This window comes from Hylaeus volcanicus, chromosome 4, assembly GCF_026283585.1.
Source record: "Hylaeus volcanicus isolate JK05 chromosome 4, UHH_iyHylVolc1.0_haploid, whole genome shotgun sequence".
Classification (NCBI taxonomy): domain Eukaryota; kingdom Metazoa; phylum Arthropoda; class Insecta; order Hymenoptera; family Colletidae; genus Hylaeus; species Hylaeus volcanicus.
In genome coordinates, this window is record NC_071979.1 from 9,507,722 (window position 1) to 9,535,073 (window position 27,352).

A 27,352-nucleotide genomic window follows, 5' to 3' on the forward strand; every position below is an offset into this window, starting at 1 on the left:
CCCGTGACCGCGACAAAGCGCCGACTCCCTAACGCGATTCCTCCCCCTTTTCTCCGCAGTTGCTGTTACGAATGCTTCGGGCAAGTTTCGAACATTTCCTTGGGTCCATCAAGTTATTAAAACGAGTACCGCACGAACACCTAGCTCCACTTGCATTCGATTATAATTTCTACACGGATATTTGAAGCTTCCTCGATCGATTAAATTCGAGTGAAAGAAACGCGCGCAGTGATGTATCGCGGCTTTTATTGTATCGTTAAAAGTTGCGAAAGAGGATGAGTTACGAGCATGTCTTTTAGTCTCGGTCGCGAGGGAAGGACGCAATCAATTGAAAGATAATGTTTCCTTGCCACTCACCGACCATCGTAACAATTAATTACCAGGGAGTTAAAATAAACTTATCAGTTGCCCGATAAGGGGAACCGTTTCGGTACATTTCTTGCAATAATTCCATTCCAAGCGTATCGCGTTCGTAAACGACCGACGATTAAACGAAATTGCTTTATTGCATAGTCTCGGACTATAGTTTGTCTAGGATCGATAAGATAAAACGATAAACGATGCAGATCTTCGCTAAAAAGAATGCTGGTTGTTTTCTCCGCTCGAGTTAGATTATTTCTGAGCTAATGGAACGTGTACACGCGCGACAGAGCTGGAGGAAATTGTTCGCAGGGCAGGTAGAATCACTTTCCAGTCGATCCCGCGGGTCCCGCCGGCAATCGGTCTAGCTAATTAGATGAAGGTTTAATTGCAGGGAACGTCGGAGGCAAGGCTGTCTCCTAGGTGCAATTCCCGGCATATTTACATCCCCCGCGGGACGAGAAGGGATGGGTTCAGGGAAGGGTATATAAGGCAGGAAAGGAGCGCCTTCTCAACCCTTTTCCGCTGGCTTTACCGCTCCCCCCGGTCGTCTTAAAAGAAAGGGTTAATTAAAAACAACAAAAGCTATCCGCGCCATTAGCGGCCGTTTGTATGCGCCGCGTTAGCGTTATGTCCGGTGCTTTTCGAGCCAGCCCTTCTGCCCGACGACCTTAACGAGTTCGAGGCTGCGTCACGGACCCGAAGAATCCTCTTGGTAGCTCCTTTCATTCTTTTTCCTGGTCCCTCCGACCCCGCCACCTCTTTTCTTATGCCGAAAGATCAAAGTGGAAATTGTTCCACGCTGGAATTATGAAATGAAGCGCCCCTCCTCGCTCTCCTTCTTTGTCGACACGTCTCACTGTGAAATAATTGTACGACGATACCTGAATCTTGAGATCGCTTCCGTTTTCTGTAACGAATATTAACTGTGCGACTAGTATGTGTTCGATTTCGTCAGTTATCTTCCATCAACATATCTGACAGGTGTTTCCGAAACTCGTCTTCGGTCCCATCGCTCCACTTTCGCGCTCGCAACAAACTGGCAGACGTTAGTTTCGCGTGTGGTCGCGTTTTTGCTTCATAATCGTTCCCCCGCCCGGTCGAATGCCGCACGCAGCCAAAGTTTTAAGCCAACAATTTTAGCGCAGCCCGTGCAATTTGGAAAAAAGAATAGCATCGCGTGATTAACGCCCGTCGAGTTCCTTTCGGCGAACTCGAAACGAATGGGAAAACGTTGCACCGGGTCCGAAAAACGGCCGAAACGGCGCTACTTTGCAATATTCCCGCTGACGTGCGTCATTATCATTTGGGTAATTGAGTTAGTTTCGCAGCCAGTTGGGAGGATGCCTCGATTAAACGTTTTTCCTCGAAGCGTTGGTCGTTTGCTTGTGACGCGGTCTCGTCTTTGAACGGATGAGAGGTTTGCGGAGCATGTAATAAAAATTCTGATAAATATCGTGTTCGATCATTTTCTTATTGGAACATCGAACAGGTAACCGAATGGGGTGGGGTACATTTTCGAACCTGGAGTGAGTAGTCGACTTTGATCCAATTACAAGAAAGTTTAGTTTTGGCTATGGGCTACACGCAAATGGGACAGGTACGCGTAGCTGATGAACAGTTACGCTGTTTTATTAATAGAGGGCTGCTCCGCCATGTTTAAGGAAACGACGAATCGAGAAAAATAAATAATCAGCGTCGGAAGGATTCGAATAAAAAGGAACGAAGCGTAGAATCGAACCGAGACACGAAGCCCGCGCGTGATTTCAGCTTAACGATCGAGGAAGTCTATAAAATTCTGGAAACGATACGTTCCCCAAATAAACTACTTCGGGGATCATTTATCTTTTATTGCGAACTTCGTTACGGCGTCACGGTTCGCGCGCGCCACTGTAAATCGAGTCGTCTCGGAAGCGGCGCGAATCGAGAAAGAAACTTTACGATCGTCGCGAGATTTGCTTATTAAATTGTCCGGTTACGCCATCCGTTGCTCGACGTCTCATTTAAGAGCCAGATGATAGATTTATGTAGTTACAGCAGTTCGATTACTTTAAAAGAAAATAGAGACCGAACCTGAGAAGCTCCTGATTCTTCGACGATTTGCATTTTATAGCCTCGGGGACATGTTTCTTCCACGCAAGAAGACCAAACCATCTCGTCTCGGAGAAGAATACCCTGCCGGAAATGAACAAACCTTTGTACCACCAGGAACGAGGTGACAATTATTCATTTCGACGAACAAACAGCTCCATCCCTCTCGTTTCGTCGAGTGTCGCATCAAGCGAAACGCTGGAAGAGCCCTTATTGGCAAACGGTTTCATTTTTCCGAACGGCGCGCAATAAATAACGTTGTATCTATTATTCGCGAAGAGGCTACGAATCTTGGCCGTCGTTTACGCGACTGGCCAGCCCCCTCCCCACCGCGCTGTAACCAGAGTTATCTCCCCCGCAAATATATATTAATGCGAGTGATATATCAGCCCAGCCGCGAGGGACAAAACCTTAAATATTGGATAAGTTGGTCCGCGGTCGGCCCGTGGAGACCAAATCTCGGTGATGGATAGTCCGCCGCTGACTGTCATAACAACTTCGGTCCTTTCATTTCTCGATTCTTGGCCGTGGACGACCGTGCTTCGCTGGAAAGACGAAGAAACCATCGAACCTCCTCGTCAAGGAGTCGTCACCGAACTTGGAAACGTGATTCCGCGATTGGACAAAGGAAGTCCTTGCGACCGTGGCTTTTGGCCATGGGATCTGTCGTTTGAAGTCTCAGGGGAGTCGAGCCTGAAACATTTGGATATAAGAGAATTTAGGAAGGGGTGAAACTAAAGTATTTCTCAGGGTTCTATCAACGTACGAACTTTTACAAAGACCTTTCAGTTGGTTAACATATCGCCTAAGAATAATATTAGTATATCTGATTTTTAGTATATTTGATTCTGATCAAATTCTTACCAGTAGATCCCTCAGGGGCTGTAGCTATGATTATAGCTATAGTACGGGTTTAGCAATCCCGAGGTACCCAAGCTATAGGGGGCCAGAGGGCCTCAACAGATTACAAACAGCCCTAATGGGAGAATTATGAAGAGAACCTAAGCAAATGCAAAGTAATGTAAAGCAAGAATTAAATGAGTGTAAAGAATGAACAAGCGGTACTCGCTCTGTCACTCTTACCTGCAAATTATAGTAAGCTCAGATAGGCACACACAGCGAGGTGCGAGCTGTAGCAAGTCGTGGGAATGCGTTTCACGGAGCAACGAGCCTGTGGGAGTAGCCGATCATGGAGAAATTGATTGCAGCGTGATATAAACGCGAGAAATCGTCCATTAGGACGTCCGACGGTTGTCTAGCTGATTTTGAGCAATTGAATATTTTTTTGTTTCATTGGGACACTTAACGGAACGTTGGAGTGCGAGCTAATAAAGTTCATCTATAAACGATACGTTTTATTGCATCGCAATCTATACCCAGAAACGTGTGATATGGTGAACGTCGTGCTTGCGGAGATTGCTGCAAAAGGATGGAGACAAGAATTCCTCGAAAAGCAAATGACCTGTAAACTCGTTATTTAATCGAATGTTTTGCAGCGTTATGGCACGCCTGACGTTTCGTAATTGATAAGGTGTTCGAACGATAATCGAGGAACTTGTTTCCAAAACGATTAAACTTAACGGATACGAAATCGAGACATTTCTGAAGACACGTATTTTTAGTACGAAGTGTGTTATTATTAAAGAATGCAGACAATACTGCAACGAAACAAGCCGTTATGGAAATAACACGCATTTATCGTCACAGGAGATAGCACTCGTTGAAAATATATTATTGGAGTCTCGAACATAACATGATGCAGCAATTTTATTTAGAACCCCTGTTCGTAAACAGTTCTTACAAATTCCATTCTTGTATTAATGAAATTTTCGAAAAAAATGTAGTCTCGGTAAAATTCAGGAATATTAGATAAGGAGGTTAGAACATTTTGTGCACGCATCCCTATTATCGCCGACAAAATTCACCCTCCCCTTGTTACGGATCCCACCAACCGTTCTTATTGCAAATAAGTTCGTTCTGCATGTGTTCGGCTAACACACAATTTGCCTGGAGGCGATTCCCGTCATAGTTCTCGTTCGTTACTGTTCGAAGCGTGCAGGGGACGGTCTCGAATCTTAATTCATTGCGGTACATATTCCGCGGTTCTCGTTATTGGATTCCTCCTGATAATTCTGCCCTAAATCATCCCTCTCTCCGGCGTGCGCCGGATTGAAGAGGGGCCTCTAATTTCGTGCGTCTCCACGGGGTCGTGGATTATGCAGGGACTGGCAAAGGGTTGATCCTCAGGGGACGCTTGCGCCGACGTGACACTACTTGGCCCCGCTTTAATAGAATATCGTCTTCCTGTAAACATAGAGCGCCGGAAGAACCTAGGGCTTTCGTCGACCGTGGTTGCTCTATGGATCGTCGAACAACGGGACTCTTAAAGCTAATCTGCTCTTATGATTTTACGCTACACCTATTTACTCTGCAGCAAGCCAATTCGAACCGCGTGTCTTCTTCTTAAAATGACTGAAACATTCCCAAATTTTTGCTACCATTTTCAACGACAATTATTTCAATTCACGTATGCTAACACTGTACAGCCAATGTAACAAAAACATTTCCAACCGTTACGTATTAACTCTGGAGAGCCTGCCCCACAACGAGTTGTGCCAGCTAAGAGGAGCTTCCGTGACGCGCAAAACGTTCGGCAATCAGCCGTTATCGCGGGCGTAGAAAGTCCGTGGCGAGAGAAAGAATTCGGTATGCAACTGGGATTCGTGGAAACGATAACTACCAGGCGATGTCACGAGAAGGGGTTATCGGTAGACGACCGGCCTATGACATCGATCACCCCGTGTCGCTCGATGAACTCCGTATCGCTTAACATTAATTATTATTGCCTGCTCGACACTTTTCCAGCGGCGAAGCGCGCGCTGAACGGCGCGGGCGTGCACGTCCCGGCGATAACCACGATAATCCTTCGAGCAGTTCGCCACGAGCGTCACGAAAATCGGGGCCGGATCGAACCGAGCTCTCATTGTGCTCCCCTCGCGATAGATACCGATACACCGCTTGCGTCAGCGCCGCAGCACGCGCGCCAAACACCCGTAAATTTGATCGGTATCTCGAACCGCGCTCCAACTTTGGCCTATCGGGCTGTACCTGAGAGTTATCACCCGATGAAGTGGAGCAATTTCTCTTGGATGCTTGTCGTTGGGCTGCTCGACGCTTCCGCGACAATCTTAGGACTCCCACACCTCACGGGAGGGTGTAATACACGAATGATGTCATTCAAATTTCCTTAAGTCGCTTCTCCATTGTTTCGTCTTCCTGAAACTTAATTTCGTAGTGCCTGCTTTAGTCCTAGGAGCTAAGAATCTCAGTCAACGTGCCACTAAGTGTCCAAAATAGCTGGAGTCCAAGCATTCTTCCGCGACTATATCCGTCGAGACGATGGAATACCAGGCTATTTGCGATCGAAAGTCCCTAGGAACACCAAATAGGAAATACCTCGACAAGCGGTAACCAAATAAACCCCGTCGGCGGAAAGATACATAATCGGTCAGCGAAGCTGGAACCCGCGGAACGAAGCAGCCTCGTAACCGGCCTACTTCGCCGCACCTAATATAACACCCGATCGCGCGACCAGCTTTATGGTGTAAACAGACCGTCGCCGCGGCTGCCGTCACTTCGCGGATAAACTCGTCTTGACAGAGTGCAGGTCCCCCAGGAAACAACCAACGAAAATCCAGCCATCGACGAGAGAATCCCTTTCCTCGAACGAGGGGAAGAAGAAAGCGAGATCAATTTTCCAGTCGAGTCCTCGAGGACCATTCTCGGTGGTCCTCTTCAGATACGAAGGAGATCTTGGGTGATCTTGACTCGTGGCCTCTTGCATGAGGTTGGCCAGATACTGGGTTGACGCTCGAGGGAATTGCTTTTTGTCAAGTGTATTCGAATCGGAGGCAATTGTTTATAAAGCGTGTCCAATAGGATGCTTGTTGAGGTGGTGGTTTCTGAAAGTCGTCAAGACGATGCGAACGACTAGTGGCTCTGAATTGGAATTTGTAAGGGATTTAGCATTTAGTCTTTGAGGCCTCGAATGGGTTCCAGCGAGGCTCAGGCGTCAAATCTAGGCGTATGTGCGAGCAGGCTTCACGAATGGAGGGCAGTGTACGGTGGCGTCGATACGCGAAGCGTGCGCGAGGTTAGTTACGCACGGTTTGCTGGCCCCAGGGGTGTTCGCCGACGGAGCGACAGCGCTAGGAGGGTGCTATCGCAACGTGGTTCTCGTGTTACCGAGGACAGACGTATCGCGGCCCTCGAGCTTACCTCGAAGAAACTTAAGCAGTTCGAGGGGTCGTTGACAAGGACTTGGGGTGCGGAGAGACACAGTGGCCCCTGTGAGTCGGTTATTATTTCACCGTGCACGGACGTCGATGGTTGTTCCTCGGTGATTTAGGTTCTGTTTACATGGTCAAGTGGGGCTTGTTTCGTGTCACTGGAGATCGACTTAACGGGTGATTTAAACCTTCACTGGGTTTCTTTGATAATGCGAAGATTTGACGGCTCTATGCTCTGCTAGAAGCCTTTCCAGAGGTCCAAGAGTCTTGTCCTGTTCAGATTTATAGCTGAATCTGAGACTACCATGCTACTCGAGCCACGAGAGGTCGCGTCACTTAGAAAGAATTTAACACTTTCTGTCTCTTATCCGTTTCTGTGGTTTTATTTATTTAGCGAGCTAGGACTTCCATGGTGTCTCGTTTGAAGCTGCTCTTGCGGCCCACCTTGGAATGACGAATTATAGGAAAAGTCAAAAACGAGTATTGATATTGAAATTTTTAGAATATTTTTACATTACTTACACGTTTGATTCAACGACATTTCCCTTTTGCTGATTTAAACATTCGCGCGAATAAATGTGCATCTTTGTCTCGAAAGCTTTCCCCGTTCGAAAACAACTATGTATCACCCGCCAACAATTGAGATCGACTATCGAAAAATAGCAGCGCGCGTTTAAGGAAAAAATGTTGACGGAAACAATGCATAGATAAAATCATCGCCGCAATCGATCGTTCCAGTTTGATCGCACCGTGAATTATGCGATTTCGTAACGTGAAGATTCTATCGATACGCTGGCACGTCGTTCGTCTAGTAGCCTGTCAAATATCTAAATAATATCGCCAGTAATTCGTTTACGATATGATCGGGTTTAACGCTCTGCCCGTTTAATCGTTCGATTGCGTTAAATTTCATTGATGCGGTCGACGAGATGGGGAAACTGATAATTAATGATGTCGATGATATCGCAACAGTTATTACAGCAACTTATCGTTTCACTTAACGCAACTCGACGCGATTTATCTATCAAAGTTGATTCTCCATTTTCCTGTTTCATTCGAAATCTAACTCACGAAAATTCGGTAAATGTCGAGTTTTCTGTTTAAATTTTCATTAAATTTCGAAACGTTTGTGTTAAACCCATGCTCGCAGTTTTAAAAATACTGAACTTTAGCAACACGCTTAAATAAGGTCAATTAGCTTTGTTTATGATCGATTGCACCCGAATGACTATTAATTTGAACATGTAATTCCGATGAAATTGCCTGGAAATAAGATACAATGCTCTTGTATTACCACACCTCAAACATGCCTCGCTTATCCAATGTCTACGTAATATGAAATATCAAACATACATAACTCGATACTATTCGAGTCTTTAATTGTATGATTTGCTATAACAAATTGAAATATGATTGACTCCGCTGCACCACGACTATTATTATTAATCAAGAAACGTTTAAATGATCAAAATGAAAGTGAAAAAGAAACGCTATGTTTCTGTAATTAAATAAATTCTTAAATATACGAGCGAATATCTCAATCGTTGCAAAATCAAAGAGTCCACACACCTGCCATTGCGAAATCCTGGAGGTGAAGACTCTGAGGCCATCAGCCCACCAATTTGCGTTCTCCGCTAGCGAGGAGGAGGAAACTGCGGGTCCTTCGGGCTCGGCGCTCCTTTCACGCATCCGTCAACGTATTCAGTGACAAAAAACGGGAGAACGTGCCTGGAGCGATGTATTATGGATGGGCTCGGACAGAGATCCGTTTGTGCTCGCATTATCATCGTGCAGTGGCGTAGACCTCGTTAGAAACCGCCGCTACGACAACGTTTCAACGTTTCTACTCTTGAGACCACGTTGTTAGAGAAAAAACAAAGCTCGTTTCGATGATACCAGTCGACTAAGTTGTTGGATGGAAGTTTGATAAGTAAAGGAATTTACCTCCGAGTGTGATCTTTCGGTAAAGTAGACTACTCGGTAATACAGAGCACTCATTCGTTCAAACAGGTTGTTTTATCGATAATGTAAAGTACCCTGTTGATAAATCCTGCAACCAACTGGGGTTCTACCTTACCAACTGTTACCAACAACGTGCACTGACTTGCCAACAGAGAACCTTACCGATCAGCGTGTCACACAGATTTGCATTAGACGTTGCATTAGAAGTTAATAGTTGAAATATTGCATAAAACGTCACTAAATATGAAATTAATAAAAAGATCGATACCGTTATCTACCTGTAGAGAAAAATGTAGTCTGGTGCACCAGGTCTGTCTAAGGTTAAGTTCTCTTTCCGAAGAACTTTTGTGGAACGGCGCTACGCCTATGAAAAGGCGCGTAATTTCACATGAGACGGCCATAAAGGGGAACGTTGAGTGGTGTACCGTCGATCGCAGTTAATAACTGTCTAGTAACAGTGGTACCGTTTCTTTCGTGGACTGCGTTGCACAGCAATTAGCGGCGCGTTGCGACACGTCGTAGTGTGCCACGCTTAGCACCAGTCGTTATCACTTTCGCGTTTCTATAAATCAGCGGTGGTGGGCGGAAGTCGAGGGATAACGAAGCGGCGCGATCAATTGGCGCTGTTTTGACGGGGTGAACGGTAATGCATGAGCTCGGGGGGATTGATGAAGCTGCGTGGATGGAATCGTGGGAATTGGAGACGCGAGAAATCGTAAATTTAAACCAAGTTTTATTGTGCTGCTCAAAATAATTATAGGGTAGAGCATCTGTAGATTCTAGGTAGATCTCTAAGCATTTTAGAGGAGTTTTGATGATCGTAACGAATGTCAGAAATGACGGAAGCATATATCATCTGGAATTTATATATTGCAATAAGCCGAGAGATGGAATAGCGTAGGAATATGGCGGTGGCGATATTGAGTTAATTCTGCGCCGACTTCGGTGCGATAATTTGTGGAAGTAGAGACTGAATATTAATTTTAAATTAAGTCTAATGCGGAGGTCTGTAGTGGCAAGAGTATTATAGGAATACTATTGTAGTAGTACTAGAATTATAGTAACATTAGGTCAGTGGTACGAATCAATCCGGAATTTAGGCGAAGGGGAGTAGCAGCGGAATACCAAGGGTGTCCAATCGGTAAGATGGAGTACTCCGTAAACAAGGATCGATAACGTCGAGTACTCGACTTGGCAAGGTAGTTACCGATCTCCGATCCGTCGCCGCGACGGAAAATTCTACAGGTCTTACTACAGGTTCACTGTGATGTTAGATTAATAACAGTATCATTCAGCTTCCGTTGGCGTTATGATTTGACATAATTTACAGGAACTTGATTTAATTAAATCCAGCTTAAACCGATGGAGGATGCCCGACCACCTTGATTCCTGTCCGACGCGAATGTCGTTATTGCGGAGATCATAAAGAGAAAGCAACGACCGCCTTGCCAGGGCAGTAATAAAGTTAAGTGGACAGGCTTATAAGCTTTTCGAAGGACGAAAAAGAGGTCGTTCCCCGTACTTCTTGCGCCATATTCGAGCCTGAACGCGACGAAATTACGGATGTCGACGGTCACCCTTGTCCTTTCGGATAATGGCCGATGGAGTTTGATTCGACTGCATCCCACGGCCAGTAAAAACGTAAGTGGGACCGCTTACAGGGGCCCCGAACGATGAACGAGGGAAATGAGGGAGCCGACAACCGAGAGCGGACACGCTGGCGTGTTTTTAACGATAATTTCTGTTATCTCCAGCCAGCACATGCTGTCCAGAGCTGCGTGCCACGAGTCGTACGTATCCAGCTGGCGTAGTCGAGCCGTCCGAGACACTCGCATATTAGATCCAGAACTCCTTGCTCGAAGATTAGCGCAGTGCTCGAGTTGCTTTACCGTCGATGAACCTCGGGGCTTTAATCGATCGACAGGAATAGCTGCACGTACTTCCAAATGGGGCTATTGTATTTTAAGAGGTGGTATCGTGCCTTCTCTGTCAGTTACAGAATTTTAGATAATACCTTGTACGCAAACATTATGGCCTGATTACGAGTCGGATATCCTTCTCGGAAAATAAAAAACAAAGAATCGTTCGGAGCCTTCCCCGTCGTTTCCTCGAGGACTTCCAAAGCAACAAACGAGCAATCAAAAGCAATCAACAGGGAAAGAGCAATCGCTAGCCTGGTAGCGTTACGTACCGAATTCTGAAGCCCAAGGTTCCGCAGGTAGGAAACAAATCTCAGCATTCTGGGATTATTAATCGGGGGAAAAATATGAGAGAGTTCTCGTCTAGACGGAGCTGGGTCGCGGTTAAAAGACTCAGCGGGATAATCGCGGACTGATTAACCGACGTCGATAAAACCTTTGGTCCAGCCCAGGGTCCATTATTCCACTCAGAGAAAAATAAAACCTGCATAATCCTCGGGGTAATCCCAAATACGCGTCGACCCGCCAAGGGCGAATTACCTTAATTCGGCAAGTTCGACCGATAATCACGCCCTCCCACCCCCGACCGTCGTGCCACTCTTTTTCCAAGCCGCGTCTCACCCCTCCTGCTTCCCTCCACTCTACATGGCTGCGCATAAAAACGACCGTTCCATAATTGATTTTGTTCTTCGAAAGTTGGTATGCACTCCGCGGGGGCGGCGGCCACGCGGCAACGCGAAACTTGCAGCCGAGGCTGCCTCGAGTGGCTCCTCTCGAACCCGTTAAAACTTTTGTAACGACCCCATCGTAGAAATACCCGATCGCCCAACCACCGACGGACCGACCTCACTCGACAACTGCGAACAGAAAACAAAATTTACAGCCAGCCTCGCGATGTCGCGACGACCTTTCACGGAGAGCTGTCGATGAGGATTGGTATATCCGGAGGCAAATTAACCCCTTGTCCTACCAATTGCTTTGAGATCTTCAAAATCAGACATAGGAAACAGTATCTTCATCGTACTATTTCTTCGTTTATACCATGATTACTAACGCTATTATTCCAACCGTAGAGCTGTATTGCTTCAGAGCCATTAAATTGAAAGCGTAATCCTCGTTTTCAGTAATTACTAGTGTACATCTGTTCCATGCACTGAAAATTAACGAATTTCAGTCCCATACCTCTGCTAACAGAGTGGCAAAAAATTGTAATTCGTGTTGTATCTCCAGCCAGTAATTATCCACTCTCTGTGAAATCTTTTGAACGAATAAGCGACGATTTTAATTTTCCGCGGAGGAACGTAGGTCGGCGGTGATCCACTAATTCGCGAAACGCGGCTCCCTTAAATAACAAGGTAACGATATTGCGAGCATTAATAACTTCACCGGGTCAAATCCCCGTCCGTTTTTACGCGTGTTTCCAACTCTCAGAGCTTTCAAGCTGCTTAGCCCTCCCGAGTTGCCAGGAATAACAGCACTGCGCGCTCTGTTCGCCGCTAGTGATTTCAAATCCGGTAAAAGCGGACGTATTCGTGTCGATTTTGATCAGGCCTCTCAGCTGACAGGAGCCCCTGACTTCTTCTGTATGGTGACCATAACGTTACCAACGGACCAATTATCCTCTCGTTATCTCTCCGCTATACCATAATATTTGCGCAAGTATAGTACTTTTAGGTTGCAAACAATAAACATCGAACGTCACTGCCGAATATTATCAGTGAACGTTACGTATCGCTGGATTAATTGGATTTTGTAATCATAGTTATTTCAGCTTGACACGTTCCGTCCCAATCACGGTTTAAAATCCCTCCTGGACGATTTCAGCATCGAATCTCGGTTACAGTATCGGAAAGTGGATGTTTCATTTCGACGTTAACGCCAACCTGGACGTCGCTTGATGAATGTTGGCAGAACTGGCAATTATTATCCAGTATTACGGCAATAAGCGTGCGTAGCCGTCATTGGTATTACCATATAGTGTTGTTTCCGTTCCGCCTTCGCAGGTGTCTCTAATGATAGCGTTGCTCTACCTGCCACCCTCTTCGCGCCACATTTCTTCAACCCCTTTCTATCTTCCATATTCCTCTCTTTCCTGACAATATGCACGTTACCGTATACACGAAGCCGGGGTTCTTCCAGGATATTCTTAGTTCTTATTCGTTGCAATTACGATGAATTTTCCATCGGGAAATGTACTATTTATTCGAGAAGTCGAGGAGTTGAAGGACAGCGCAGTTAGAAATAGCTGCGTGCCACGAGCCGTGAAAAACATCACGATAATCCATGTAAAAGTTTTTACGAAAAAGAGCTAAGGTGTCAATGTACTATAAACCAAAATTACTGTTCCTGCCCTTTTCGTATCCCCCGTCAAAGATTGTCCTACCCTCCATGGAAGTTTCTCGTCCCCACAATTCACGCGAGACCGATTGCCGCGAGACAAACGAGTTAAACGAGAATTTAGGTGTACACATAGCGTATACTTAAAGGACTTAGCGAGTCCCGGAGGGGGATCACCGGGAGAGGGACGGCGTCGAGGTGGACACGCCACCCTGAAGTAAGACTCTGGCGAACGACTCCTCGAGTTCCAGCCGACAGTCCACCTTGTATAAATCATCCTAATAACCGTGCGGTTCCACCTGCGGACTCGCCAAAACGTGCGCGCGTGTACACGTATATACAATACCGTTCGCCTATATTTCGTTCGGCCGCGCGAATATCGCATGCATTATTCAAGGACCGCTGAGACTGGCTGCACCACCGCGAGAGGTCGGCTTTGCATAAGCGCTGACGAGGAAAGCTGCACCCACGCAGCGTTTTCGATTCGTATTCATCGATAACCAACCCCCTCGCCAAAGTGTCATAACCAACCACCAGCTCAATTTTCACGACGTTTTTCCTTCTGTGCTTCTAGACGACGCTTGGCAAGGTTGACCAGGTGACACTATTATTTTCCGCAGATCAAAGAAGGTTTAAAGCTTTCGGTATTACAATTACAGCAGAAATATTCGTGGAAATACCTTCGTGACCTCATCCTGGCCAGACGAGACAGTTTTCAAAGCACCGCGGGCGGTCGTGAGCCGGCCGCAACTCAATTAGCACTCGATAATTAGCGCGGCGACGCTCGATTAGCAGGAGACAGCGTCCCGATGGGCATTGTTCGCGACTGACAATAATCTCGCGTCTGCGTGGGCCGTCGGGTACGTGTTAACAAAGCCGTCGTTGGCTGCGCAAAAAGAAGGACGACACCTACGTTGCACCTGACGTACTTCCAGCGCAGCGGAGCTCGAGCGGGCTCGTTAAGGGCCGTTTGAAATTATCGTTCATCGACGAGCGAACGCGCGATCGTTAAGCCCCTCGATTGATCCACAGGTAATACGATTTTTTTCCTCCGATAAATTGTGCTCCATCAATTTTTTTTTGCGATCGAAGAATGCTTTCCCTGGAAGTGCCAGGAAACCACGGGTATTAACCATTCTAATGATATTGGGACACCGGGGGTACGGCTTTGATGATATCTGGAGTGGTCAGTTGAATTATCGAACCTCTATCGAGCCGTCTGCTATCGAACTATATCGTAGATCGTATCCAGTTACCGCAACGTTGGCTCCTGCCATCTCGGAGAAGAGATAGATGGAGAACTAAGTGAACTTGAGTTACCAGAATGTATCTGTCATTGCAATAGTCCCCTCTAAATTTACAAATAACACTTAACCCCAACCTTACCTTTTTGACTCAACGAGGGTAAGAATCCTCGCGACACTCCACCCGACTTCGATCGAAACAACCTCGCAATCGACAAGGATGCACCCTCTTCCACCAGTTTCTCCGATCTTACAATTCATAGAAACGCGTGTCAGTTTGCAGCAGAGCAACCTCTAATTAGCTCCAGTCGCGAGCGAAGAGGGTCTTCCGTTCCAAGTTGATGGAAGAGCCATGCGCTCCGGGTCGTAAAAGCGTACTTGGTCGACCGGCAATTAAGAGAACCAACAAAGTGTTCCACTAATGCCGCCGCGAGAGACAAGATTCGCAAATTGGTAGTCGGGTATCGGTGCCCGGAAGGGTTTGGGGGGCCCATTAAAAGAAATTATACCAGCCGCTCGGGCGACGCGTACACTTCCGCGCGGCGTGCACCGCACGGAACATCGTTCCAAGGGAATGTATCGTGACGGCTATTATCGTTAACATGTAAATGCTGCGGGGTCTAATGGTGTCTTAATTGAGTCGACCATTAGACCCTCGTGTAACGCGCGCGCCTCCATGCGCCGGGGCAATATTAAGATATTAGGATCGTTCGTATAATAAAGGTATTAAAAGGGTCCCGGGACCAGGATTTGTTTGATTATTGACTTCTCGACGAAGAGCAGTTGAAATTTTGGCTGCAAGCTGGCTCTGGTAGTCTAAAGTCGCTTACGGGAGGCAACGAGGATTTGAGATCTCGGGAAATTATAGCGATAAGTGATCTACGTTTACGAGAAGACTGCACAAACTCCACTTTTCAGAGACTAACTTTAAATCTCGCACAAACCTCAAATATTTCCCTCATCCTGGTGGAGTATCGCGGAGAACACCCATGATTTTTCCATCATCCAAGCCATGGATCATCATCGAGATTCAGTTATCGTGGCATTAGCTCGATTCAGCATCCGCGAACGGTCACGCAAGGAGCACTAACGTATAGAAAAAAAGAGGAGCGATGGAGGGTCCTGGTAGCAGTCGACTGATAGAGCCATAAATAGGGCCATAGCTCATTGATCCGCGTAATCGCATGCATTACCGCTCCTCACCAGCAGCGATTCGCTCGCGGTTTTCGCTTTTCGAGCCGGCGGGGCTCTGTGCCGTCTGTATTATTATGCCGACGAACGAGAACGAAGGGCCATCCCTCTCCTCTCATCCATACCGTGGTCCAACGCGGATACGACGCGTACACTCGGCTTCCTCGGTGTTTCGCTGCTGGTTGTTCGAGTGATTCGCGCCACTCGATCCGCGGCTGATAAAAGCGCTTCCTCCGCTCGGTTAACGCTGATGGATGCGCATTGTGACAGGTGAATGGTAAATACCCATGTCGAGGACCGATCGAGACAGGCTGAACGTTAGGTTTTGTGAAAATGTGAGACGAGTCATGATCAATTTTTTTCTTTCACCATGAAAAGTGATTCGGAGGGTCTTCTTCTTGGGACAAGTCGATGTCTCGAAGCGCACAGACATCCATTTTATGTCGATGGAGACGCACTTGCCCGGAGTTGGAATGATTTTCTGTATGTAACTCGTAACTAGACCTAATTCTTGAGGCTCCCTCTTATTTGTTGAACGAAAGTAGACTATATTGTTTCGACTTAGCTCTATGGAGCTCTAATTTCTTAAAAACTGCCTTCTCTATGTTGAGAACGTTGAAAACTTTCAAAAGGGAAGCCGAAGGATGATCGTCTCGTCGTTTGGAATATCGATGACCACGTGCATCGTAAGCTAGACCGAAGAGTCGAGAGCATTCCCGAAAAAAAGGTGAAAAGTGGGCTTGGTAGAGGTTGGAAGAGGGGAGAAGCGGCGCACGGCGTCCCGCGGGGGCGGCGGCTTTGACCCGGTAATGGCGTGCCGAGAAGAATGGGAAATGTCACCAGGGGGCGCGGACCTTCCTCCAGGTCGAGTCAACCTGGTTTCTTTTTGTTCGAGCCGACGACTGCGCAACACGGTCGAGCCACATGGGGTTGGATCATTCTCGTGGCGTCATTAGTCGTCCCGACGACGTGACCGCATACTTCTCCGCCGATGGAAACGTCCTGGTCTCGCGACCGAAGAACAGGCTTCGCCATCGCTTTGGAAGACTATGCTTCGGGGCAACACATCTGGCCAAAAGGGAAAATATTCACCATTTCACTCTTCTTTAACCCTTCGACTGGGAGAACGATTTTTGTTGATAATTCGAAGGGACGTGTCACTCAAACAGAGTTGCAATTTAAGCGCGAAAATTCACTAAGTCGCTTATTAAAAAATGTCATGGTGATGTTAATTTTAATTTCGAAAAGAGTGACTATACGAAATGGAATCGAGTTGTCACCTGGTCGATTCCATTCTTTTCTTTTTTTCTTTACCGATGAAGTAATTATCCGCGCGAGGAACGCGTCTACCGTTCGCGGATGCTCGTGTGCGACGCGACGTCGCGTTGAAAGGGGGCGCTACTTTTTTCGAGCGCGTCAAGTTGACCAAGCAGCTGCGGAGCACTTCGTTTTTAACGTTCCATTATCGAGACGTGATCCTGATTGTCCGACAGCTCGTTCTTCTTTCTCTTCCGTGGCCATCCGTGCACGCGTTTTTGCGCCAGAACCGCTTTGTCGAGGATGACGGAAGTTAGTATGCTGTTTTAATTGCCGTATCGCCGTCGGAGCTGAGTTTCTCGATGACGCTTCTGCGAGGAGGATTTCAATTATTTGGAGAGGTGGTTGTCGAGGTAATTGAATTTTAAGGAAACATTTTAAAGCGGGGTTTCGATGGTTGTCCAGAGCACTGGTCCTTGACAAGTCGAAATATCGACATATACACCAGAACGTGTGCAAGTGCAAAATTATATAAAAGTATTTAACATAAAGGAACAAACAAGCACTGACACACTCCAGGTGACTGATAGCGAGCGGCTGTGCGACGTAAAGAAAATTTGAGTGACTGATAACTTGATTGGCCAAGAGAGAGGAAGGTATACAGCGTGTAAAAGACGGTGAGTGCGCGACGACAGGTGCGCAACAGTAGTGCGAGAGTCGTTTGAATGAGAAATAGTCGTGCCTGGTAGCAAAAATTGCGTGGAGAGAAATAAAGGACCATTACCGTTGAGTGATTTGATTGCTTCTTCGATAATAAGAGTAATATTGCGATAAAGCAACTAAACGAATTTAATAATGGTAATTGAACTGTAATTGCATAACGTTATATACCATACGTTTCGTAAACCTTATCTACAGTTCTGTCCCCTCCAACGAAGAAGGGTAAAATATGGTTTCAGCTTTGAAAAAGGGATCCACGGGATAGATTTCAAGAGATCCATATTTCTTTCTAACACCCAGTCCTTGGCTGAAACGTACACGTGTTTGACGAGCAGGACAAAGGACCGAGCTGGTCGACGTAACCGCGCTCGACCAACGCGAGGGTTATCAAGGTTACCATAGTTATCAGGTAGACAGGTCAGGTAGATCCGTAGGTGTGGGAAGGCTGGCCCGTGCCGTGGAGCGAGATGGTCGCTGGGAGATCGCTATCTTTTTCGTAGCACGCGCCCGCTACGCGATTACACGGAATCCCAGCAGTCGAAGAAAAGAAACGCGCGCCTCCGGAATGGCGCCACGCTGATCGAACGGCATGGAGGCCTGGCAGATGGTAATGTTTCGACCCGACCAACCGAGAACGAACTTGATTCCTTTTAGAAATAATGCGTTGATTTCGTGGAACATTCGACGACTGCTTCCAGGTTTCCATCTTTTTGCAAATCGTTAACCTCGGGCAGACTGTAAAGTTATGGTGTAATTTGATAAAAGAATTCATATAACCCGAGTGCTGAGAGAATCATCGTCTTGACAATTAAGGAGTACGTCACGTAACATCGTGCACATGCCAAAAATAATATACAAGCCCAATTATATCGGAACACCTCGTTACGAACGTCCTACCCAGGTCGCTACGCCATTTTGTTCCTCGTACCCCCACAAAACATTAAAGAAAACAGGTTCAGACTTCGTCGATGACGCCAAGCGTCAACGGTGATATCTGGAGGGATGGAATGATACCTCGCGTGATGGATACGAAGCATGCAAAGGACGAGCCTACCGTCAGGAGCAAAAAGGCCCCTGTCCCTCGTCGGGACCGAAAGCCCTCGCAGATTAAAAGTAAAAGAAGCCGAGGGACCGAGGCGACGTCGAATCTGTGGAACGAGAGAGAGGAGAAACAAAGGGCCAGAGGGGAGAAGAAGGTGGCCCTCTCTAAAAGCCAATCAAAGAAATGACAGTCCGCTGCCCGCCTCGTAACCTTCAAAAGGGCTGGCCAAGGGCTGCCGCCGGATTGGGCACTCGGCTACTCCATATTGATGAGTGACCGGTCCGCTCTCGCTTCGAAACAATTGCGGCACTTTCGGTGCCGTGCGAGACCGATCGCCGAGATTTCAATAATCGGCAGAGTCATTCGGGGTGCCTTTATCCCTTGGCCTCTTCCGCCATTGGATATCCACCGCCTGAAAAACGGTACAAGGAGAATGTAAAATGACGATCGACAAGAAGAGGCGAGAAGGATGTTTTAGGGTGGAATCAGATTTAGGGACTAGAACTGTTGGAATAGCAGGAGGAATAATAAAATTTACCATGTCTTAACCTTCGGGGGCTGCAGCTATGATTGTAGCATCACATGTTACACGACTTCTTGTCTTCTTCGACGCGATCTTCGACAATAAACATCTCCATCTCGGCGTATCGGTAACCTCTAGTTTTTTTACTCGAATTGTAGCGCTCTATATCAGCAGTGACACGAACAGATCATCGTTTCGCGATCCGAAGTCTGTCAACACGTCCCAGCTGTGGCATGGTCCCTGGTCAAGGACAGGGGTCACAGGGGTCGGCAGTAACAGCCGAGACAGCGACGTTTTCTGCGGATCGGGCAAAAAATCGCGAGTCCGCGCGCCGCGGAGCGCGATCGAGATTCGCTCTGATGCGAGACACGTGCGTTGACACTACCGTCGTTGTTCGCGAAACGCTCCCGTTTCACGTTCCAGAGGGGAAGGGCCGGGGGATATCGGTTGGGTTTATCAGTCGGGGTTATCCAAGAAGACACAACTAACGGCATGTCGTTCGAACTGCGTCAACTGCGTGTCATCGTTTATCGTTTTAATGGCTCTCTAATTAGCGTCCCCTTGCTTTATTGGCCGCCTCCCATCTCTGCCGCTCGCGTTCGACGACTCGCGTTTCTCTATCGTGCTCCATTGTCTGGTCCGCGAAATTCACACTCGGGAAGAAGAAGTTGGTTCGAACAATCGGTCGACGCTGGAATTTCGTTCGTTACTTCCCTTGTTTCGATAGGGAATATTCTTATCTATTTACGAATGTAGATTTGACACTGGTATCGAGGATTTTGGTTTACGATACACAAGATAGAAAACAGACAATTATTTTACCGATATTACTATATTATCGCAACGTTTGTTGGCGAAGGAAACAGGGGATAGGTATATTTTTAATATAGGAACGAGTGAGAAACCGCTCCGTCCGCTAATATCCGTAAGCACGGTGTAATTAACGTAGGAGATCGGTACGCCTTCTGCTATAACACGAATCAGTGTTCGGAAAGTTCAACAGGCCTGCAAGAAAGTAACGCATCCTCCCGAAGGCTGTTCCCCGAGCAAACTCATTCCTCCCTACACATGAATCCCTAAAAGAGAAACGTCCACGACGTCTGCTCGAACGACGGGCAGAGCTCGAGAAACAACAGGTTACCGATCACCAGAAGCGTTCCGTCGAGCCCCGAAGGAGGCGTAGCCGGTCCAGCCGCATAACTCTCGGGCACAGAGGGCAATCTCTTAGGCAGACAATGCGTCGGTGATTGTGGAAGAGAACGTCCCGGGCGAGGAACACCTCGAAGAAAAGAGAGGATCGCGAACGCCAACCGAACGAACACGTGGACGATGAAGAGGGAGGACCCCGAAGATCGACGGCGAAGCGATGGAAGAAAAGGGGCAAGGCTGCGAGGAGGACCAGGTGAGATCGGAGAGATGACGGATACCCGGTTTCACCCCGTGGAAGTCACAACAATGTTTGTTAGCCGGCGTTAGGCCCAGCACGCAGAGAACCCTTCCATCACGTTTCCTGGTTAGACTAATGGCTGGCACGTCGTGAGGTCCTGCGGGATGACTGGGCGCACGGCGCACTGAAAACAGCGCATTTGTTAGGCCGAGTTCTCGCGGGATTATTACGGCGCGGGGTTGGAAGGCATCGGGATAGACGAGCACCGCGGACGGGGTTAGGTCTGGCGACGAAACAAAAGAACCTGGAAGACCGATGCTCGGGGATAAATCAAGACTAACCAGCTCAGCGCAGTCTTTAATTCGTGCGCGTGGGATGCGCTTCTTGGGACGGTATCTCTGTGTTGGGACTGCGTCAGAGATTCGACAAGGGGGCGCAGAGGGGGCCAGCGATGCTGGGAGGATCGTAAGATGGGGGACTTTTGTTCGAAGAGCATGGAAGTTCGCGCCTCTGTTCTCCAAGTACGCACGTGAATATTATCGAAATCCTTTCGGATGTATGCGACACTTCTATTTCAGGATCTAAGCTTTACTGGGACGTTTAACTCGAGCGGAATCTCTGAGTACCAAGATAACTTTGATCCAGTCTCACCCGCAAGGCGAGGACAACGCTCAGTTTCAATTTCCATCATCGATACTTTTATTTACTACATCTTCTAGGTAGTACACGGACAGTTTTCCAGTTTCTTCAAGTAAATAAAAGTAAAAGAAGCAGGGAGTTAGGCTGGCGTGGCCCTGTGTGGGTTAAACGTCGGACCACGAAGGGCCACGACGCTAAGTATCGGCGCGAGCGCGCCCGGTAGCAATTTATTCATTGCGCCCGCTAACTGGCCGCGCATTGAAAACCCGCCACGGTAATCTGCATTCATTTGAATAAATAACCGATCGATAACCAATAATAAGTTGGCCAATACCTGGTTTGTCATCTTGGCAATTCCGCCCGACGCGGCCTGATGTATACGCCCTACATTGTCGCGAATTTACGTTGGCCCTTCAACTATCATGTCATTTTGGTAATTGATTGAACCGTTCGTACCTGGCATGAATATTTATGCACGATTCGGTAATTTCCCTGTACTTCTGTGCCCTCGAAGATTAACAAGAGCGAACTTCTATGCTTCGTTTACCACTCCATCCTATATGAGATCCCCTCTTTGAAGATGTGATCGATTCGTTTATCACTAGTAGCATCGAGCATAGACTATGCTCTGTCGTAGGCTTATTTAGATAAGGCCTTGGTATTACAATTGTTTATTCTCGAGAGCAACACAGCAGGAAGATAGTTTTACGAGAGATAGCGAGGATCCTGGAGGATCTTTTCGGCGAGAAAGAACGTGCGAACGTCTCGTCAACCTGGTGGTACTCAATTTCACTTGCAAATGCGGTTCCCCTGGTCTCAGACCGCGTGTGTGGTAGCGCCTTCCTTCGATGGAGCGAGGAAGGTGGGGTGTAGCGCCGTAGAAGAACGTGCAGAAAGAAGAAGAAGACGCGGAATAAGGGAACGAAAAGGTGGAGAGAAAGGCAGACCGAAGGGGGCGCCGTACGACGAGTCCAGGGCCCCGGCAAGCCAATTTGTGACTGACGAGGCGATTGGTAATAAGCAACGGAGGGACTCAAATTGCTTGAGTTTTTCTGCGGTCGTTCATTGGGTGTTGTCGTCGAGGTAGCGCACGAGACTCTCTCAGGGCCCCGTACGAGCGGAATCGAGAAGCGAAGAAAAGGGTAATCGGGCCCCGAGAGGTTGGGGGAGAAGGACGATACCGATGGTTGCTCGATCCTCTCTTTTGCGAGTTTTTAGGGAACTGGACGGTACCGAACATCCGCAGTACCACTGACGAGGATTCTCAGAGAGTGGAGGATCCTCTTGGAAACATAAATAACAATCGTGGAACGGATAGAAGAATTCATTTTTAATACACGCCATGGTCCATAAAGCATTTCTTTTAAAACAAATTTCTTCAGTTATCAACAGTACCTCGCGTTCGAAGGGATGAGAAGCATCTTGAGCCCATCGCTTACAGCGATCCCATTAACCATGGCCTCCCTATCTTCTTCGGCAAAAGGCACGGGGCAAAGGGAGTCCTCGAGAGGGCACCGCCCCCCGTGCTGCGTGTCCCTGCGCCCTGATCGAGAATCAGGCCCCTTCTACGAGGACTCGAACGTCTTCTACGAATAATAGAGGGAAAAGGATATTCTTCCTCGCTCTCTTCCTTTTTTACTCGGTCCCTGCCAGTCTCGTTGCCTGGGCGCTCCACGAAGATCGATTGCTATCATGTTTTTAATACCTTCGTTACATTACATCTCGTGCTGATTCGTCTTGACGTTGGATTGCTGTTATCGGTGCATAGACTGATGAATACTCGAGGATTTAGGACCTATCCTTAATTCACACTCGCAATGATCTGATACTGGTTGTTCAACAATAAGAAACATCTTTCTGCATGGGTACAGAGAAGGGACGAAAACAAAGAGGGAGCGAGTGAACGAAAACAGGGATACAGGACGACGATCCAGGGCGATCCCATTAACCAGGGCCTATATTCTCCATCGGCGGGGTGGTGGAGAGGGATACAGGTGCCCGCCCTTCCGTGTGTGTCTCTGTGGGCCGCTTCTGCTGCAGCTCGAGCGACTGGAGGGTGGGGAGGGCGAATTGGAAGGAAAGGGGACAGAGATAGGGCCTTCGGTCCCTATATTTTAAGCAGCCCCGAACGTGTTGCAATCATCTCGAGACAATGGCCCACCGATCGGTCCGCCTCGCAAAAAGACCGGGGCTCGATAATAGCCGCGACGCATCGTCCACCACGCTTCGGGCGATTCGCCCTTCCCCTCCGTTTCTTCATCTTCTTTCACCCCCTCCCCTTCTGCCACAATACTTCTCTTTTATTTTTCTTCCCTCGGCGCATTCCTCCTGCTCGCTGGCGACGCTTCGTGAACTCCTCCAGTCGCTCGTGTCTGAAAAGTGGGACTTGTTCTGTGACATCAAGAGTAACGAACTCTAGGCTTATTATCCAAGTTTTCTGTTTTATCCAACTCTTTCTATATTTCCTCACACGTAGATATTGGCAATCAGCTCTGTAATAAGGATTGTATCCACGATGCATCACGTCTGTTCAAATGGCTTACATCCTAAACACGTCTAGGGATCGCTAGGACCAGCGATCGAGAATCTACCTAGAGTCGGCGGTTTTTTCCCGTAATTTGTAGTTAATGATTTAATGGGCGCACAGTAGTGTAATTCGAGCGTGATCGAATGGGAATCGGTTTGGTCGTTGATCGAACACTGTGAAACAGATGTCGTTTATTTTGGCGCGATGATGCACGGGACTGCGGCAATTACGCAAGGCCGGGGCTCGTTCAATTTGCCTTGATTTTCGACGGCTATCAGAGGAACGACGCGTGAAACTAGGAATACTTTTTAATGCAGGGATCGCGGTGGCTGTCAGTGATGAGACTTCGGGCTCGTCTCGATCGCCGCTGAACGAGAATAAAATATAATTAATGACTTATTTACCCGTGGAAAAAAAAGCCGTAGACTGTAACGAAGTCTCGTTACGTAACGCTGGTCAAGGAAATTCCACGTCTGGGATGTGGGATATCGTGACACGAAGATTACATGTTATAACAGAGATGGGTTCGAAATTGATCAGTAGTACAGAGTGACTACAAATTCACGGACCGATAACGTTGCGAAATTAATTGTACATTGAAGCAACAAACTCGGGTAAAGCAAAAATTGGAGTGCAGGTTCTCTGTGATTGCTTTCGTGATGGATTTCTTTATTACGGTGTTTAATGACTTCGAGAAAATTAAGGAATCGACGTTACAGGTTTACGAATTAACTTAACACGAGATGGTAGAAATATCTTATTCCGTTTAATTGTTCCTGAAGTTCTTCATTGGTAGATCCAGAACGAAAGCCAATCCTCAACTTCGTTTCCTTGGCTCATTCAGCCACACTAAAATGATAAAGTAAAAAGAGCACGGACTAACAAGTTTACGGTCTTCCGATAACCTGGCTGCAAATTACCTGCGTTAACATCGTTTTCCTAAGTAACGTGAACAGGCGATGGTCCTTACCTATCGTTGGCACACGAGGAAAAACGATCCATGCGTGACATCTGGCCCAAACCAATTTCGTTCAATCAATAGACGTCACTCTTTTTAAACCAAAAACGCCAATACTGTCTCGATGGATACGAGAGGTCCATTCTCCTCGCGTGCCAACGGTAGTTTTCACTTTCATCCGACGAGCAACCCATCGATTGTTTCTCGCGCCGTAAAAAAGCTCGAGACGGAGGTCGTGCTCGCGTCGGGCAGTAAAATGATAAAACGAGCGTAAGAGACTCGCCAGACGAAGGTGAAGGGGGGTCCGCGGGCCCCGTTCTTGGAAGCTAGGGGGCTAATTGGTCCGCAGGACGAGACAGGACCATAAACTGTCGCCTGCAATCAACGGTGCGCGACTCTAGCCCGCGGGTGGACCTCGTGCCCTCTCTCGGGCCACGAGTTTGTTCGCAACGCGCGGAGAAAGAGTTCCAAGTTTTATAAGGACCCCCCCCCCCCCCACCCGGCCTCCGGGCGCTGCGCCGGTGAGACAGAGAGCCCTGGGACCGTGTACGAATTTACATTTAGAAAATATAATGAAGCAGCGTGAAGCGACCATTAGTCGTTCGGAGATGACAGACGATTTCGGACCCCCGCAGCTCCTCCCCCTCGGACCGCGCGCCCGCGCTCCCGGGCCCCGACACCAGCCAATGAAACAAAGACCGCAGGACGGGAGGAAAGAGGAACGGGGGGCCCCCTTAATGACAGTGGCCCCAGTGGTTTTCATTAAGGTCGTCGCGCTTCGGTGGATCGCTCTCGCGACTAATGGGGCCGACTTGGGACCGTCGACGACGAAGAAGAACTTGGAAAAGCTCGTCGACGTCGCTGAGTGTTGAGAAATAAGGACAGTGGAGCTGAAGAAAGGATGAACAAGAGGGAAGAGTTTAATATTAACGGTAATAGACTTTCAAGGTTATGGTGACACTTTTGGACCAGGCCTGAGTAGTGATTCGGGCCAGTAATTTATGTTGAGAGCAGGAATGTGCACAGGAATGGGTCGGATAAAATATCAACAAATTTCCACGGATCCTCCTTCTAAAACGGAAGAAGCGGTCGGCGTTGTGGGCCTGACGGGGCCCGTAATTAAAGCCGCCCCGTCGTCGGAATCGCTCCAGTTCGATTTCAACTCGCAGCCGGTCATCGTAAATCAACGTAGACAGAAAAGGTCAGAGGAGATGTCGGCGTCGCGGTCTATACTTCTGGTCCAAAAGTCGCCTAAAGCGCGAATCGATCGTGGAGGAAGAGACGAGGGGCCTCGATTTTAAAACGCAGAGACGACCACGCCAATTGAGTACATTAGTTTTTGCGCGATTGGCGCTAGTGGTCGTCGGTAGACTGACAGCCAAGCGATTCGAATCGAAAACGGACGAAGATGAGGGGGTCTAGGAACGGACATCTGACAACGAAGATCAAGTAAATAATAATTACGCGTCCCTGTCACTCGAGACACCAAAGCTAAATTTGTATCGAGCTATACCTATGCCACGATACCGAAAACTCTGGCTATCTGTCTCTCTAGCCTCGGGAGGATCGACAGACGGATGCAGAGAGAGAAAGATAGAAGAACGAGAGCCGGTAGGCGTGTCCCCTGATTATTATAATTATTCCAGCGCTGGCAAGGGGCCCCGGGACCGTAATTAACGCAACCACGGGCCCAGGACATCTTGACAGATCCGAATTCCCGGTAATGATAAAAAATAGCCGTCCGCCACGGGCAGCGGACCCGTTCTCAATTACCACGGAGGACGCTGGCGGAATTGACGAGGCAGGAAGACAATTCGCGCGCGGTATTTGGCCCCGGTGATCCCCGAAGGGGAAGACCTAGTCCTGGATCAGGGCCCAGGACCCGCCACGCCTGGCAATTAACCGGCCCAGTCCAGCGGAGCGTCATCTTCGGATCGTTTCGACGCGCGTAAAAAAGGTGTCGCCTAATGATCTAGAAAATAACTCGGAATGGCCAACCACGCGGAGAAACGGTTCCGTGGGGTTGATGATTTTTACGAGAGGGAAGTCTTGCGGTCGTTGCGACGCGCCGGCTAATGGTTTACGGCTCATTGGGTTCTAGAATGATTTCACGTCTATCGAGATCTAGGAACTGGAATAAGATTTTCTAGGTAAATATAATAATTAATAAATAAGTGGATAGCTTCGTATGTCCAGTTGCATCAACTCGATCTTCATGGATGGCTCAGAAGCTTCTCACGCAATCCTGACAATGACGATTCATTGAAACAACGGGCGGAAAGCTTCGATCTTTCCATATCTGTTTACGCGACCGTCACGCGCTGACACGTAAAAAACACTCGATACCAGACCGACGTGATTGCGATAATCGATGCGACAGCTCGTTAAATTAGGTTCGACAACGCGTTAATCGCTTCGCGACAACGGATTAATTTCCATGCAACGGCTACGGGACCGTTCGATAACGACTTTCGCTGGTCGGTTTATCGTACGACTGGCTGACGGGGTCGCCACTTTGGGCAAATTAAACAAACATAAAGATGAGATAGAACGCTTCCCTCCCCCACCCCTGAGGTCCGTGCGACCCTCTGACCTCCGACTCCCCAGTGAAATCCCGAGGAGACCAATGGTCGATTGGCGAGCGCCAATAACGACCGCCGATCCGATAATTAAATCAGAGAGTTATTCTCGTCACGCGTCCGCGCAATTATAATTAAGGATTTATTAGCGTCGGCCGCCGCCTCTTTGCCCTAGACCCACCTTCCCCCGCGCCCCATCTGCCCCCAGGGCTGCGCCACAACACCGTAGAAACGCCTCTTCGGCTTCTAACGACTAACAGGTCGAAAACTTCTTAAAGACCGAGGCCCTGACTCTGTCTCTGTTCGTCGCTCGTGTCCTCGAATCGA

General features: G+C 48.0%; 1 protein-coding gene across 1 annotated transcript in view; it reads left to right on the plus strand.

Annotated features, from left to right (window-relative positions):
* The window catches only part of LOC128875161 (uncharacterized), a 216,135-nt gene that overhangs the window by 81,374 nt on the left and 107,409 nt on the right, over window positions 1–27,352 (plus strand). The gene's annotated exons all lie outside the window — the stretch shown is intronic.